We start from the raw sequence: 17,309 nt of genomic DNA on the forward strand, positions 1-17,309 counted from the left end.
TGCCCCCGCGCCTCCCACCGCCCCGCCCCCTCGCACTAACCCCGCCCCTCGCACTGCCCCCGCCACCCCAGCCCCTCGTACTGCCCCGCGCATCCCACCGCCCCCGCCACCCCACCCCTCCCACTGCCCGCCCCTCCCACCGCCCCGCCCCTCCCACTAGCCCCGCCCCTTGCAATGGCCCCGCCCCTCGCACTGCCCCCCGCCCCTCGCACTGCCCCACAATACCCCTCATCACTGGGATTGTCAATGATTCAAGGCCCAGCCACTTTACTCACACCACAGCTCGTAAAAGTAGGTGCAGCAGCCTGTCTCCCCACAGCAGTGGCCTGTTTCACACCAATATCGCTGGTTATTGATCCCTGGGCACAACGCTCTCGGCCTGTAAATCATAGAGAGTGTGGTCACAAAGTGCTCTCTCCAACGTCTAACACTGCCCCAGCCTGGAAATCCACACTGGCAGAGTGACTGACAGTCACAGCCTGAATAAATACAGCACTCGGTACTCAGCCAGGGGTGCTCCGCACAACAGCTGGGTCACTAATGCCCCTTACGGAAGGAAGTCTGCCGTCCTTGCCCAGTCTGGCCTACACGTGACTCCAGACTCACAGCAATGTGGTTGACTCTGAGCTGCCCCAGTAAGTCACTCAGTTCAAGGGCAATTAGGGCTGGGCAATAAAGGCTGACCCAGGGCAGCACAGTGGTTAGCACTGCTGCCTCACGGCGCCGAGGACCCGGGTTCGATCCCTGCCCGTGTGGAGTTTGCACATTCTCTCCGTGTCTGCATGGGTTTCGCCCCCGCAACCTAAAGATGCTCAGGATAGGTGGATTGGCCACACTAAATTTCCCCTTAATTGGAAATAAAGAATTGGGTGCTCTAAATTTCAAAAAATAAATAAAGGCTTGAACCAGCCAGCAATTCCGACATGCCATGAAGTATTTTTTTTAAATTAGGAGCTACTGGCTATGGGCCCTGACAATAATACTGAACGCTTGTTCCCCTAAACCTGCCACACCCTGAGCCAAGCTGTTCCAGTACAGCAACAACATCTCTCTATCCTTCAATGTGAAAAATTGTCAGTAAGCAAAAAGCAGGACAAATTCAACCCAGCCAATTACCGCCCTGTGCGAACAAGCAGCACTTACTCAGCCATAACCTGCTCACGGTCCAGTTTGGGTTCAGTGGAAATGTTTGTGGTGGTTGGGAGGTCAATCAATAGTGTGTGCAGTTTTGGTCTCCTCTCTGAGGAAGGATGTTCTTGCTCTCGAGGGAGCGCAGCGAAGGTTTACCAGACTGATTCTAGGGATGGCGGGACTGTCATAGGAGGAGAGATTGACTAGGTTGGGATTATTCTCGCTAGGAGTTCAGAAGAATGAGGGGGGATCTCATAGACACTTATAACATTCTAACAGGACTAGACAGAGGAGATGCAGGGAAGGTGTTACCAATGATGGGTGTGTCCAGAACCAGGGGTCACAGCCCGCAGATTTGGGGTAAACCATTTCGAACAGATAAGGAGACATTTCTTCACACAGAGTGGTGAGCCTGTGGAATTCATTACCACAGGAAGTAGTTGATGCTAAAACTTTGAATATAGTCAAGAGGTGGCTGGATATAGCACTTGGGGTGAATGGGATCAAAGGCTATGGGGAGAAAGCAGGATTAGGCTATTGAGTTGGATAATCAGCCATGATGATCGTGATGATGGCGGAGCAGGCTCGAAGGGCCAAAAGGCCTCCTCCTGCTCTTATCTTCTATGTATAATCATCTTAGCTCCAGGCAATCACTGCAGGAGTTCCTGAGGGTAGTGTCCTCGGCCCAACCATCTTCAGCTGCTCCATCAATGACCTCCCTTCCATCATAAGGGCAGAAGTGGGGATGTTCGCAGTTGACTACACAATGGAGCACAAAACTGCCCCCAGTATTCCAGATGTGCTCTCAGCGAAATCCTGTACAACGACAAGACCATAAAACAGGAGCAGGAGTCGGCGGTTTGGCCCCTCGAGCCTGCTCCACCATTCAATAGGATGATGGCTGATCCGATATTCAACTTTCTTGTCCTTTCCCCATAACCCTGGATTCCCTAACTGATCAAGAATCTACCTAATAATAATAATAATCTTTATCAGTGTCACAAGTCGGCTTACATTAACACTGCAATGACGTTACTGTGAAAATCCCCCAGTCGCCACACTCCGGCGTCTGTTTTGGGTATACAGAGGGAGAATTCAGAATGTCCAATTCACCTAACAGCACGTCTTTCGGGACTTGTGGGAGGAAACCGGAGCACCCGGAGGAAACCCACGCAGTAACGGGGAGAACGTGCAGACTCCGCACAGACAGTGACCCAAGCCAGGAATCGAACCTGGAGCTGGGAAGCTACAGTGCTAACCACTGTGCTACCGCGCAGCCCTTATTGTCCCCTGCGCTAAAAGTTTCCTCCTCTCCACCCATGTCCATCATAATTTTGTACACCTCAATCCCCCCCAACGCCCCCCCCCCCCCCCCCCCCCAACCGTCTTCTCTGCTCAAAGGAAAACAACCCCGGCCTATCCAGTCTCCCTTCATAGCGGAAACGCACCAGCCCAGGCATATTATTGGTGAGTCTGCTCTGCACCCACAAGGATGTGGGATGTGTGCAACCACATCCTTTCTACAGTGGGAAACCAGCGCCTACTTGTGACAATAATAAAGATGGTTAGATCTTGCCAAATTTAATGAATTATTATTGGACGGCAAATACAGCCATGGTAAGGAAGCGGGTAGTGGGGGAGGGGTCGGTTTGAGAGCAGGTGGACGCAGCCTCGTGTAAGGGTACTAGTTTGTTGACGGCGCCTCTGCTGATCTCGCCGGCCATATACTCCAGAAGCCCGGTATTAGTGGCAGCCCTGAGAGTGTGGGGTCAATGGCGACAGCACCCGAGGCTTGAGGGGGCCTCAGTTTGGGCCCCGATCTGTGGGAATCACAGGTTCGCTCCGGGGATCTGGATGCAGGGGGGGGGGGGGGGTGATTCAGGGTTGGCGGCGGGCAAGGATTGAGCGTTTAAGAGATTTGTTCGTGGAGGCAGCTCCCCGAGTTTGGAAAGACTGGTGGAGGAGTGTGAGTTGCCCAGGAGAAACGGATTCCGATACTTACAGGTGTGGAACTACATGAGAAAGTAGGTGCTGTCCTTTCCTGATCTGTTGCCCCCAGGGTTGCAGAACAAGGTGCTGTCGAGAACAGGGGTTGGAGAAGGTAGGGTGTCAAGAGATATATATTTTTTTAATTTAGAGTACCCAATTCATTTTTTCCAATTCTGGGGCAATTTAGCATGGCCAATCCTCCTACCCTGCACATCTTTTTGGGTTGTGGGGGCGAAACCCACGCAAACACGGGGAGAATGTGCAAACTCCACACAGACAGTGACCCAGAGCCGGGGTCGAACCTGGGACCTCGGTGCCGTGAGGCAGCAGTGCTACTCACTGCGCCGTGCTGCCCTTGGGTGTCAAGAGATATAAAAGGAATTGATGGACTGGGAGGGCGCCCTGAGAGGAGAAGTTAAGCGAAAGTGGGAGGAGGAGCTGGGGGGGGTGAGGTGGAGGCTGGGTTATGAGAGGAGGCTCTGAGGAGGTTGAATGAGTTCTCTTCGTGCGGCAGGCTGAGTCTCATTCTATTTAATGTAGTCCATTGGGCCATAGGACAGTGGGTAGAATGAGCAGGTTCTTTGAGGGGTGGAGGACAGGAGTGGTCGGTGTGTGGGGGGCCCGTGAACCATGTTCACATGTTTCGGGCCTGCCCAAAGTTGCAGGGACTTTGGCAGGGGGTTCGCTGGCGTGATGTCAGAGGCACTGAGGGTGAAGCTGGTTCCCAGTGCAGAATTGGCAATGTTTGGAGTGTCGGAAGATCCGGGAGTCCAGGGGTGAGAGAGGCCAACGTTCTGGCCTTTGTTGCTCTGGTAGTTCGGAGACAGATCCTGTTGGGGTGGAGGGACTTGGGAGTCTCCGGATCCTCGCAGATTTCCTTAGGCTGGAGAAAATTAAATCTGCCTTAAGGGGGTCGATGGAAGGGTTCACCCGGAGATAGAAACCGTTCATTGACTTCTCCCAGGACAGTTAAGTCAGCAGAGAGGGAGGGGGTTAGGGTTAACAAGAAAGAGGGGAGGCAGAGGGGGTGAGGGGTATGGGAGGGAGGACTGGTTGTGGTTGTTGGCTATTTAATGAGTTCTGTTGTGTTCTCCTGTTTGTTATCTTTTATCTTGGTTGTGGTTTTATTTGATGTTTATTTATAAATGCCATAATACAAACATTTTTTTTTTTTTTAATTTAAATTTAGAGTACCCAATCATTTTTTCCAATTAAGGGGCAATTTAGCGAGACCAATCCACATACCCTGCACATTTTTGGGTTGTGGGGGTGAAACCCACGCAGACACGGGGAGAATGTGCAAACTCCACACGGACAGTGACCCAGAGCCGGGATCGAACCTGGGACCTCGGCGCCGTGAGGCTGCAGGGCTAACCCACTGCGCCACCTTGCTGCCCCATAAAAACATTTTTAGCTGTTTAAATAAAGATTGTTACATTATTATTATTAGAACTGCACACAGTACTGAACTGTGGTCAAACCACATTTAACACAGCTCCATCATAACCACCCACTCTTAAGCTCTACGCCTCGGTTAATCAAGACAAGTATCCCATGTCCACCCACGTCGACGCTACCACCAAGAAAGCACAACAGCGCCTATACTTCCTCAGGAAACGAAGGAAATTCGGCATGTCCACATTGACTCTTACCAACTTTTACAGATGCACCATAGAAAGCATCCTATCGGGCTGCATCACAGCCAGGTATGGCAATTGCTCGGCCCAGGACCGCAAGAAACTTCAGAGAGTCGTGAACACCGCCCAGTCCATCACACGAACCTGCCTCCCATCCATTGACTCCATCTACATCTCCCGCTGCCTGGGGAAAGCGGGCAGCATAATCAAAGATCCCTCCCACCCGGCTCACTCACTCTTCCAACTTCTTCCATCGGGCAGGAGATACAGAAGTCTGAGAACACGCACGAAGAGACTAAAAAACAGCTTCTTCCCCACTGTCACCAGACTCCTAAATGACCCTCTTATGGACTGACCTCATTAACACTACACCCTGCATGCTTGATCCGATGCCAGTGCTTTTGTAGTTACATTGTACATGTTCTGTTGCCCTATTATGTACAAATCCAACCCAATCCAATGTACCTTCTCAACCCTTATCTACCTGTCCTGCTGCCTTCAGGGATCTATGGACATGGTCCCTCCGATCCTCTGTACTTCCTAGTGTCCTATGACCTCACACTTTTCAGGGTTAAATTCCATTTGTCACTATTCTGCCCGTCTACATCATCACGTGATCTAAACTCACTATTTACCACACCACCAATCTTTGTGTCATCTGCAAATTTTCTGATCATAGCTCCCACATTCCCACCTAGACCATTAACGTATACTATAAACAGCAAGGGACCCAGCACCGATCCCTGCGGAACTCCACTCGACACAGTTTTCCACTCACAAAAACAACTTCAACCATCACCCTCTGCTTCCTGCCCCAAAGCCAATTTTGGGTCCAATTTGCCCTGGCACCCATGGCCTCTTATGTTTTTGACCAGCCTCCCATGTGAGACCTTGTCAAAAGCCTTACTGAAGTCCATGCCGAGGACATCAACTGCACTGCCCTCATCTACACACCTCGCTGCCTCCTTGAACAATTCTATGAACTAGATCTCCCTTTGACAAAGCCATGCTGACTATTCTTGATTAATCCTTGACCCCCCCCCCCCCCCCCAAATTGGAGATTTATTCTGTCCCTCAGAATTCTTTCCAATAGCTTCTCTCCCACTGAAGGTAAGGCTCACTGACCTGCAATCCCTGGTTTATCCCCACCACCCTTCTTGAAGAATTCCAAATTTTGCTGATCTATGGAGAGCTGTCTGAGGTAATAATCTTTCTTAGTGTCACAAGTAGGCTTACATTAACACTGCAATGAAGTTACTGTGAAAATCCCCTAGTCGCCACACTCAGGCACCTGTTCGGGTACACAGAGGGAGAATTCAGAATGTCCAATTCACCTAACCCGCACGTCGTTCGGGACTTGTGGGAGGAAACCGGAGCGCCCGGAGGAAACCCCACGCAGACACGGGGGGAGAACGTGCAGACTCCGCACAGACAGTGAGCCAAGCCGGGAATCGATCCTGGGACCCTGGCGCTGTGAAGCATCCGTGCTATAATTGGCCTGGGTTGGATTTGACACACCTGGGCCATTTTCCACATTGCCGGCTGCGGTGCCAGTGCTGTAGCTGGACTGGAACAGTTCGGCTAGGGGTGCGGTAAGTTCTGGACCACAAGTCTTCAGGATTATTGCCGGAATGTCGTGAGGAGGAGGGCACGTCCACGTCTGGCTGGCTTGTCTTTTGCACTGATACCTCGGGCTCCCTGAATAGAGGGGGATGGGAGAGCCTCTGTACTCAGCTGCTGTCTGGGTGAGTGGAGGCTGCACAGGTTTGATCTGGTTAAGATGGCATTTGAAATAAAATGTTGAACAATATTACTTCATGGTTCTTAAAGCAAGGAGGCTGATGTTTCACTCAGTTTCATGCACCACTCACTCCCATTCCCTCTTAAAGAGGTGCAGCCCTCAGGCACAAACCCTCTTAAAGCAAGACGGCTTTCATTTGTTTAAATGTTGTACACCCGTAATTCGTAATGGCTCTTAAAGCAAGAATGCAAACATTTACTTAAATGTTGTGCACCATAAATCCCCCCCTCCCCCTTATTGCAGTGAGGGGCTGGTGTTTCGTTCACTGTTGGGTATCTGTGCCCCCGGTGAGGTGGGGGGTGAATGTTGGCCGGGCCTGTTTGTACCTGCTGGCTGAAGGGAGCCGCCCGCGGGCCCGGGGATGTCAGGTTGCGGAGGGAGAGCCCGGCCTCCCGGCGCTGGGCTTCGCTCCGCGGCCCCGCCGATAGAGTCATGCCGCCGCCCATCGCCTCACGGCCACCCCGATCCACCACCGCCGCCGTCCGCCATCGAGGGCCCAGAACCGGGAGGCACCGCCCCCCCCGCGATCCGTGACTGACCGGCCGGCCAATCACAACGCAGGATTCCCTCATGGCAACAGCCTCGGCCAATGGCGAAGGGGATTGACGACAGCGGCGGCCAATCACATGTGTCCGACAACCATTGACTGCGGTACCTGCCAATGAAAGTGGCGCTCGTGTGATTGACGGCCGTGCTGACCAATAGCAAGTGCAGACGGTTTGACTGACGGCGTGACTCACCAATCAACGAGAGTCACCGCGGGTTTTGATCTCCCATTGGCTGGAAGGCCCAGCTTCTGATTGGTCCGAACCTTGACAACTGTGGGCAATGATGTCATCCTCCTCAGCCAATCTGCATGGGGGGCTCCATGGAAGTTCCTCATGTAGAGGGCTAGCACAGACATGCTGGGCCCAATGGCCCCCTGTGCTTCTCTGAACGTGAACGGAACCTCACTGGCCCCTGGCATCTCCCTCCCCCGGGCCCCCGGTAACACTGGGCACAGCCCCGGCAAGACCGGCATCACCTTTCCCATCAGCAATACCTTCCTGCCCCAGCTTCAGAGGGCCAATCCCACTGCACTGACAATCCAAAGGCCCAATTTAGTGCTCTGGAGACACCAGTTCAAGTCCCACCATGGCAACGGACAGGAATTTAAATTCAATGAATAAAAACATCTGGAATTAAAAATTAGTCTCAGCAATGTTGACCAGTAAAACCCCTCTGGTTTACTCATGTCCTTCAAAGAATGTTGCCAGTGCTAGAAAAATGTAGCTATGATGAGAGAGGGCGGCACAGTGGTTAGCAGTGGTTAGCAGTGTTGCTTCACAGCATCAGGGACATGGGTGCAATTCCAGCCTTGGGTGTCTGTGTGGAGTCTGCACGTTCTCCCCGTGTCTGCGTGGGTTTCCTCCGGGTGTTCCGGTTTCCTCCCACAGTCCAAAGATATGAAGGTTAGGTGGATCGGACACGCTAAATTGCCCCAGGGAATCTCCCGCTCACTCACACACAATCTTGCACTCTCACATACAAAAACACACACACACACACATGTCATAACCTACACCAGTATATCATGGTGCAGCCACACACTGATGGACACACAGTGGGACCAATCAACACACACAACACCGCAGCCAATCACCAGTTAGAGCACATGCACTATAAAGACAGGGGGCATCAGAGTTCCCGCTCATTCGAGCTGCAGCCAGCTAGGAGGACAGAGCTCACAGCCTGCAGCACAGACATTCACCATGTGCTGAGTGCATCGACTGGTTAGGACAAGGCAAAGGTCTTTAGTTAAAGCTAGTATCGTGTTAACCCACAGTCAGAGTATGTTAAACAGTTAATGATTCAATAAAATAGTGTTGCCCTATTTCAAGTGTTGGTGACCTGTATGTGTTCCATGGATTCAGAACACCCAACACAACATGATACCAGGAGTTGAGGGATATTAGCACTTCTTAAGTGATCTGCAAGTGATCTGCCTTCCGCCAGCATTCCGTCATCCTGCAACATTGGACAACATCAGCCCGCCGCCGCCGCTCCGCATCGCCGGCAACCTAGGGGCCAATTGGAAGATTTTCAAACAGCACTTCCAGCTATTCCTTGAGGCCACGGACAGGGAGGGCGCCTCGGATACCAGGAAGATTGCTCTTCTCCTCTCCACGGCCGGGGACCATGCCATCCACATTTTCAATTCTCTCACCTAAGCAGATGATAAAGATAAAACAACGTTCAAGACGGTCCTCCTCAAGTTTGACACTCACTGCAGCGTAGAGGTGAATGAAAGTTTCGAGCGCTACGTGTTCCAACAGCGTTTGCAGGGTAAGGCTTAACCTTTCCAATCCTTTCTCACGCACCTCCGCATCCTTGCGCAGTCTTGCAGCTACGGGCCCACCTCCAACTCCATGATACGCGACCAGATCGTTTTCGGTGTTCAGTCTGACCCCCTACGACAGCAGCTCTTCAAAGTAAAGCAGCTCACCCTAGCGACCGCCATTGAGTCCTGTGTCTTACACAAAAACGCCACGAGTCGGTATTCCCACATCCAAGCGGCTGAAACGGCGCGGCAAGGTCCCCACGAGGCGGAACGGGTCCAAGTAATTGAGCAACTCCAGGGCCTCAGCCTGGATGAGGGCGGCCATTTTGCGCGCTTTTCACGGACTCCTGCGTTTGTGCGCAGCAAACGAGGGGATGGCGACGTCGGAGAACATAATGCGCAGGCGCGCACCACGCACGACCCCACCGCGCATGCGCGGTGGCGCAGCGAACGTGCTGACGCTACAACATGCGGCAACTGTGGCTCCGCCCATTTAAAACGGCAATGCCCTGCCAAATCTCGACAATGCCAAAGATGTGGTAGACTTGGCCACTGTGCTGCCTTCTGCCGAGCAGCTCAATCTGCCAATTCATATCGCTTCAGCCAGCCTCGCAGGAATGTCCGGGCAATTCAACCCACGGTCATCGAGTCCGATGCGGACCTCCCACACAGCAGTGACACCGAGGACCCGAAGGCGCCTGTTCGAGTCGGTGTCGTGACAAAAAACAGACTGTCCCCGAAGCAAAGACACCAGCCGCTGTCGGTATACAGCATCGATCCAGACGATGAGTGGTGTGCCACCCTGACGGTCAACCGGTCCCAAATACGATTCCGCCTGGACACTGGTGCCTCCACCTATCTCATTGCGCGGTCTGACTTCCAAAGCCTGTAGCCACCTGGGTTGGCCAAGTCCCGATTTAAAATGGCGAACGGCAAAGTCTGAAGGGAAATTCAGCCAACACAGGCAGAAACCAGCAGGTGCAAGTTTGCTGTGTATTTAACTCTGCAAAGGCCCAGACAGCATCGATACTAGCAGCCATCTGAATAATAATGCAGCAGCCATCTACATACTAATGAGCAATCCCCGGGAACAATAGCAACATTTGGGACAAACAAAACTAAGCCACACTCCCCGGCGCCAGCAGGAGCCAACACAAAAGAGGTTAACGAGCACCTCAAGACCGCCCATCAATCAGGGAACCGCTCCAGTATTGGAGAAATCGAACCAAGCGATTGGAACGAAGTCCAATCACCTAGAACCAGGTACAGGGTCCGCCCCGAAAGGCGGTAAGCCCCTGGGGACTATAAAGTTAAACCACCAAGTTCAAATCGTTCTTCTTGGCCGGATCACCCAGCAACGCGAACCAACATTGACCGTGACCGGTCCAACGGCCGCCGAGAGACCGTAAGTCTTAAGTCAACGCTCGCTACGAGATAGGCGCTCCTAGCTACCAATCCGTACCAACTTCGAATCCCGCAGACTCAGAACCCGAACGAAAGGCCATTTGTTCCCCTGACCTGGTGGGCCAGTCCGAAGTTAAGTACAGGCCTGTTAGTTGTAGAAGTAGCTTAGACGTAGAATTTGTGCATGAGTAGCGATTACTGTGTATAATAAATGTGCTTTGATTTAAATCTTACTAATCGGTGTATTGAGTTATTGGTCATTATTCAAACTTGAACCTCGTGGCGGTATCATAAAGATACCTGGCGACTCAAGAGAAAAGGTTATAAAACAGAGCCAAGTGAACCAACCAAAAGTTAGCAACAAGCCTTCGTGTCAAACCAGTCATCCTTCCATCAGCCTGCCAGCTATTGGATTATAATGGCAATGTCATTGCTGCTAGCGGGTCGTGCCAACTTGAAGTGACGCACAGGTCACGCAAAGCCATCCTTCCTTTTGAAATTGTGGGATCCTCGAAAGCCTCCCTGCTTGGCGCGCAGGCATGCAAGCTGTTGAACCTAGTTCAGAGAGTTCACTCTCTCTCTCCTGATGACACGTCTGCCTTTCAGGACACTGACTTCAGGGTGCAACTCGACGCCATCATCGACCAGCACCACGACATCTTCGAAGGCATGGACACGCTCCCATATACCTACAAGATCTTATTGAAACAGAATGCCACGCCTGTAGTGCACGCACCTCGCAGGGTCCCAGCACCCCTCAAGGACCGCCTCAAGCAGCAGCTGCAGGACCTCCAGGACCAAGGAGTGATCTCCAGAGTCACGGAACCAACCGACTGGGTCAGTTCCATGGTATGTGTAAAAAAGCTTTCTGGCGATTGAGAATTTGCATTGATCCCAAGGATCTGAATCGCAATATCATGAGGGAGCATTATCCAATTCCCAAGCGCGAAGAGATCACATGCGAGATGGCTCGCGCCAAGCTCTTCACCAAACTCGACGCCTCAAAAGGATTCTGGCAAATCCAGCTCGACAAATCCAGCAGGAAACTCTGCACATTTAACACCTACTTTGGCAGATATTGTTACAACAGGATGCCGTTTGGTATCATATCTGCTTCAGAAGATAGGACCATGGAACAAATGATGGAAGACATTGAAGGTGTTCACGTCTATGTCAACGACAATCATTTGGTCCACCACCCCGCAGGAGCATGTCAGTCGCCTCCAGCGCGTGTTCAAACGCATACGTGAGCAGGGCCTACGCCTCAACAGGGCCAAATGCTCTTTTGGTCAGACGGAACTCAAGTTCCTTGGGGACCACATCTCCCAGTTGGGTGTGCGGCCGGATGCGGACAAGGTGGCTGCTATCACAGCCATGAAAACGACAGAGGACAAGAAGGCGGTCCTCCGATTTCTGGGCATGGTCAACTTTTTAGGGAAGTTCATCCCTAACCTCGCCTCTCATACCACGGCTCTCAGGAACCTGGTCAGGAAGACGACAGACTTCCAATGGCTCCCTGCCCACGAGCGCGAATGGAGAGAACTCAAAACCAAACTCACCACGGCCCCGGTCTTAGCTTTCTTTGATCCAGCAAAAGAGACCAAAATTTCAACCGATGCCAGCCAACCCGGCATTGGGGCAGTGCTCCTGCAACGCGATGAGGTCTCATCATGGGCCCCCGTTGCATATGCGTCACGCGCCATGACCCCCACGGAACAGCGCTACGCGCAGATAGAGAAGGAGTGCCTAGGCCTTCTGACCGGTGTGGTTAAGTTTCACGATTATGTCTACGGACTTCCTCAATTCACCGTCGAGACCGACCATCGCCCGCTGGTCAATATAATATAGAAAGACTTGAACAACATGACGCCTGGCCTCCAGCGTATTCTTCTCAAGCTCCGGTGATACAACTTTCCCTGGTATACACCTCAGGCAAAGACCTCATCATTGCTGACGCTCTCTCCAGGTCAGTCAACACTCCGTGTGACCCAGCGGGATTTGTCTGCCAGGTTGACGCCCATGTGGCCTTCGTGATCTCCAGTCTACCTGCCACGGATGAACGCCTCATCCAAATTCACCGCGAGACGGCGTCTGACCCTTTGCTACAGCGTGTCATGCGCCACCTAACAGACGGGTGGCTCAAGGGCCAATGCCCTCAGTTCTATAATGTCAGAGATGATCTGGCGGTAGTAGACGGGGTTCTTCTGAAACTGGACCGCATTGTCATCCCGCATAGCATACACCAGCTCGTCCTCAAACAGCTACACGAGGGCCATCTTGGCGTGGAAAAGTGCCGCCGACGGGCCCGAGAGGCAGTGTACTGGCCCGGCATTAATGAGGACATAGCCAACACAGTGCTCAACTGCCCCACTGGTCAGCGCTTCCAGCCGGCCCAACCACGCGAGACCCTGCAGCCCCATGAGTTGGTCACGTCACCTTGGACCAAGGTGGGCATCGACCTGTTCCATGTGCTGGGCAGAGACTATGTCTTGATCATGGACTACTTTTCAAATTACCCGGAGGTGATACGATTGCACGACATCACATCGTCTGCAGTCATCCGTGCCTGTAAGGACACCTTTGCTCGACACGGTATCCCACTCACGGTGATGTCGGACAATGGCCCCTGCTTCGCAAGCCAGGAATGGTCCAACTTTGCCAGGAGGTACAACTTTGCACATGTGACATCCAGTCCCCTGTACCCCCAATCCAACGGCAAAGCGGAGAAGGGCGTCCACATAGTCAAATGGCTCCTCTGGAAGGCTGCCGATGCTGGGTCCGATTTCTACCTCGCCTTGCTGGCCTATTGCTCTGCTCCACTGGCCCGTCGCCAGCCCAGCTGCTCATGGGTCGCACCCTGAGGACGACGGTGCCGTCCATTCATGTCCCAGACCTCGACCACGTCCCGGTCCTTCGCCGGATGCAGCTGTCTCGTGCACAGCACAAGGCGGCTCATGACTCCCATGCAGCTGATCTCCCTGCTCTGGCTCCAGATGACAATATCCGTGGCCATCTTCCGGGTGGTGGCTGGTCTGCAACTGCTGTTGTCCTTCGGCAGGTGGCTCCCCGCTCGTTCCTGGTTCGTCTACCGGATGGTTCCATTCTGCACCGCAATCGACGTGCCCTTCGTCTCGTTCCGCGCTCGCTACGTGATCCTCCACTGTCGCCTCACCCTCCTGCTGACCCTGCCATGGACTATGCAGAGATCCCGGTCACTCTGCATCCTCCTCACTCTGACGCAGTCCAGCCCGCTCCTCAGCCGGCGGCTCCCGACCCACCCTTGAGGCGATCAACCAGAATTCGTCGCCCACCTCAGAGACTTAATTTGTGAACTTTGTGGACTTATAGACTTTCTGAATTGTTCTGTTCTTCTGTTTAATCAATTACATGGTTTGTATATCGTGTTCATCTCGTTATTCTTGTGACACACTATTTTTCTGCACCAGGCACCTTCCCATGTAAATAGTTTAGTTCTCATGTACATAGTCCTGTAAATATTTCGCACACACGTAGTCAGGGACATTCTCACCATACACTATTTATTGCCACACAGGTACATTTTTTTATAAAAGGGGGGATGTCATAATATACACCAGTATATCATGGTGCAGCCACACACTGATGGACACACAGTGGGACCAATCAACACACACAACACCGCAGCCAATCACCAGTGAGAGCACACGCACTATAAAGACAGGGGGCATCAGAGTTCCCGCTCATCCGAGCTGCAGCTAGCGAGGAGGACAGAGCTCACAGCCTGCAGCACAGACATTCACCATGTGCTGAGTGCATCGACTGGTTAGGACAAGGCAAAGGTCTTTAGTTAAAGCTAGTATCGTGTTAACCCACAGTCAGAGTTTGTTAAACAGTTAATGATTCAATAAAATAGTGCTGCACTATTTCAAGTGTTGGTAACCTGTATGTGTTCCACGGATCCAGAACACCCAACACAACAACACACACTCATCCTCAGACCCACACACATTCACACACATTTATCCTCAGAATCACGCACACTCCAGTGGTTAGCACTGCTAATTCGGGTCACTGCCCGTGTGGAGTTCGTATATTCTCTCCGTGTCTTCGTGGGTCTCACCTCCACAACCCAAAGATATGCGGGGAGGTGAATTGGCCCCGCTAAATTGTTCCTTAATTGGACAAATTACTCACACTCACACACATATATTCATCCTCAGATGCGCATACTCACATACTCTCACGCACACAACCTCACACTCACACACACTCTTGCTCACACACTCATCCTCAGACTCACACACACTTCTACACACTCATCCTCAAGGCTTTGTTCATTGTAGCCGGGGTCTTCAATCAGACCAAGCTCAAGTGTGTACTACCAAATTACCACCAACACGTCACCTGTTCCACCAGGGGCCCAAATATCCTGGACCACTGCTACACAAATATCAAACATGCCTACCGCTCTATCGCCCGCCCACACTTTGGCAAATCTGACCACAAGGCTGTGCTCCTGCTCCCGGCTTATAAACAAAAACTGAAGCGGGAGAATCCGTCAAAGAAAGTCGTGCATTGTTGGTCTGAGGAATCGGATGATCTCCTACGGGAATGGTTAGAGTCAGTGGACTGGTCAGTATTTAAAAACTCTGCGACCAGCCTGAACGAGTACATCACGACAGAACTGACTTCATTAGTAAGTGTGTAGAAGACTGTGTGCCAAAGAAACAAATCCGCGTGTTTCCCAACCGGAAACCCTGGATGAACAGGGATATCCACTGCTTGCTGAAGTCTACGTCTGAGGCGTTCAAGTCAGGCGACCCTGATCTCTACAAGAAAGCCAGATATGAACTAAGGAGATCCATCAAAGATGCCAAAAGACAGTACCGGATCAAGCTCGAGTCCCAGGCTAGCCACACGGATCCCCGCCGTCTATGGCAAGGTCTGCAAGACATAACGGGCTACAAGATGAAGGCATGTAAAATCGTCGGCTCCAACGCACCCCTCCCTGATGAGCTCAATGCATTCTCTGCCCGCTTTGAGCAAGTGGTCAGCGAGAGCGAGCCCTCCACCCCAGAAGCCTCGGATGAACTTGTGTCTGAGATCACCATTGCAGACGTCAGAGCAGCCTTCTCGAAGGTCAACCCATGGAAAGCCACTGGCCCGGATGGGGTACCCGGACGAGCACTCAGGTCTTGCGCGGATCAGCTGGCGGGGGTATTCGCAGACATCTTCAACCTCTCTTTACAACAATCTGAGGTCCCTATCTGCTTCAAGAAGACGACCATCATCCCTGTACCAAAGAAAGGCCAAGCAGCGTGCCTTAATGACTATCGTCCAGTGGCTCTGACATCCATCATCATGAAGTGCTTCGAAAGGTTAGCCATGGCACGAATCAACTCCAGCCTCCCAGATTGCCTTGGTCCACTACAGTTCGCCTACCGCTGCAACAGGTCCACAGCAGACGCCATCTCCATGGCCCTGCACTCTACCCTGGAACACCTAGATAACAAAGACACCTATTTATCGACTACAGCTCAGTCTTCAACACCATCATTCCTACGAAACTCATCTCCAAAATCCGTGGCCTTGGCCTCGGCTCCTCCCTCTGCGACTGGATCCTGAACTTTCTAACCCACAGGCCACAATCAGTAAGGATAGGCAACAACACCTCCTCCACGATCATCCTCAACACCGGTGCTACACAAGGCTGTGTCCTCAGCCCCCTACTGTACTCCTGATACACCTATGACTGTGTGGCCAAATTCCCCTCCAACTCGATCTTCAAATTTGCTGATGACACCACCGTAGTGGGTCAGATTTCAAACGATGACGAGACAGAGTACAGGAATGAGATAGAGAATCTGGTGAACTGGTGCGACGACAATAATCTCTGCCTCAATGTCAACAAAACGAAGGAGATTGTCATCGACTTCAGGAAGCGTAGTGGGGAACATGCCCCTGTCGACATCAATGGGAACGAAGTCGAAAGGGTCGAGAGCTTCAAGCTTTTAGGTGTCCAGATCACCAACAACCTGTCCTGGTCCCCCCACGCCGACACTATAGTTAAGAAAGCACACTTTCTCAAACTCTACTTTCTCAAAAGGCTGAGGAAATTTGGCATGGCAGCTACGACCCTCACCAACTTCTACAGATGCACCAGAGAAAGCATTCTTTCTGGTTGTATCACAGCTTGGTATGGAGCCTGCTCTGCCCAAGACCACAGGAAACTACAAAAGGTTGTGAATGTAGCCCAGTCCATCACGCAAACCAGCCTCCCATCCACTGACTCTGTCTACAATTCCCGCTGCCTCAGAAAGGCAGCCAGCATAATTAAGGACCCCACGCACCCCGGACATACTCTCTTCCACCTTCTTCCGTCAGGAAAAAGATACCAAAGTTTGAGGTCACGTACCATCCGACTCAAGAACAGCTTCTTCCCTACTGCCATCAGACTTGTGAATGGACCTACCTCGTATTAAGTTGATCTTTTCTCTACACCTTGCTATGACTGTAACATTATATTCTGCAGTCTCTCCTTCCTTCCCTATGTACGGTATGCATTGTTTGTACAGCATGCAAGAAACAATACTTTTCACTGTATACTAATACATGTGACAATAAAAAATCAAATCAAATCAAATCCTCAGAATCACACAAACACGCTCACACACACTTTCACACGCACAATCCCGTCCTCACAGGACCTCCAGTGGTGGCCATGGTGTGAGTGGCTGCACATTTGGCAGCTCCCGTTGGTGGAGGTGTTTGGGGCCTTTTCCCCAATAAACGGACGGATTATTTGATGGAAAAGGGTGCAATAGTGGTGGAGGAAGAGTTTAATTCACTGGTGGGTGGATTCATGGGCCAGAAGTGGGTTTTAAGCGAAAGGAGATGTCGGAGCAAGAAACCTTTCCTGCGACACAGGGAAAGAAGGCGGAGAGCGAGGGGTCGGTCCGACCATCTCAGTGGTCGATGGAGCAGGTGTTGAATGAGAAGTTCACCCAGCAGAGAAAGGAATCTCTGGAGGACCTGGCAAAGACGGTGG

Source organism: Scyliorhinus torazame, chromosome 3, assembly GCF_047496885.1.
Source record: "Scyliorhinus torazame isolate Kashiwa2021f chromosome 3, sScyTor2.1, whole genome shotgun sequence".
NCBI classification, from domain to species: domain Eukaryota; kingdom Metazoa; phylum Chordata; class Chondrichthyes; order Carcharhiniformes; family Scyliorhinidae; genus Scyliorhinus; species Scyliorhinus torazame.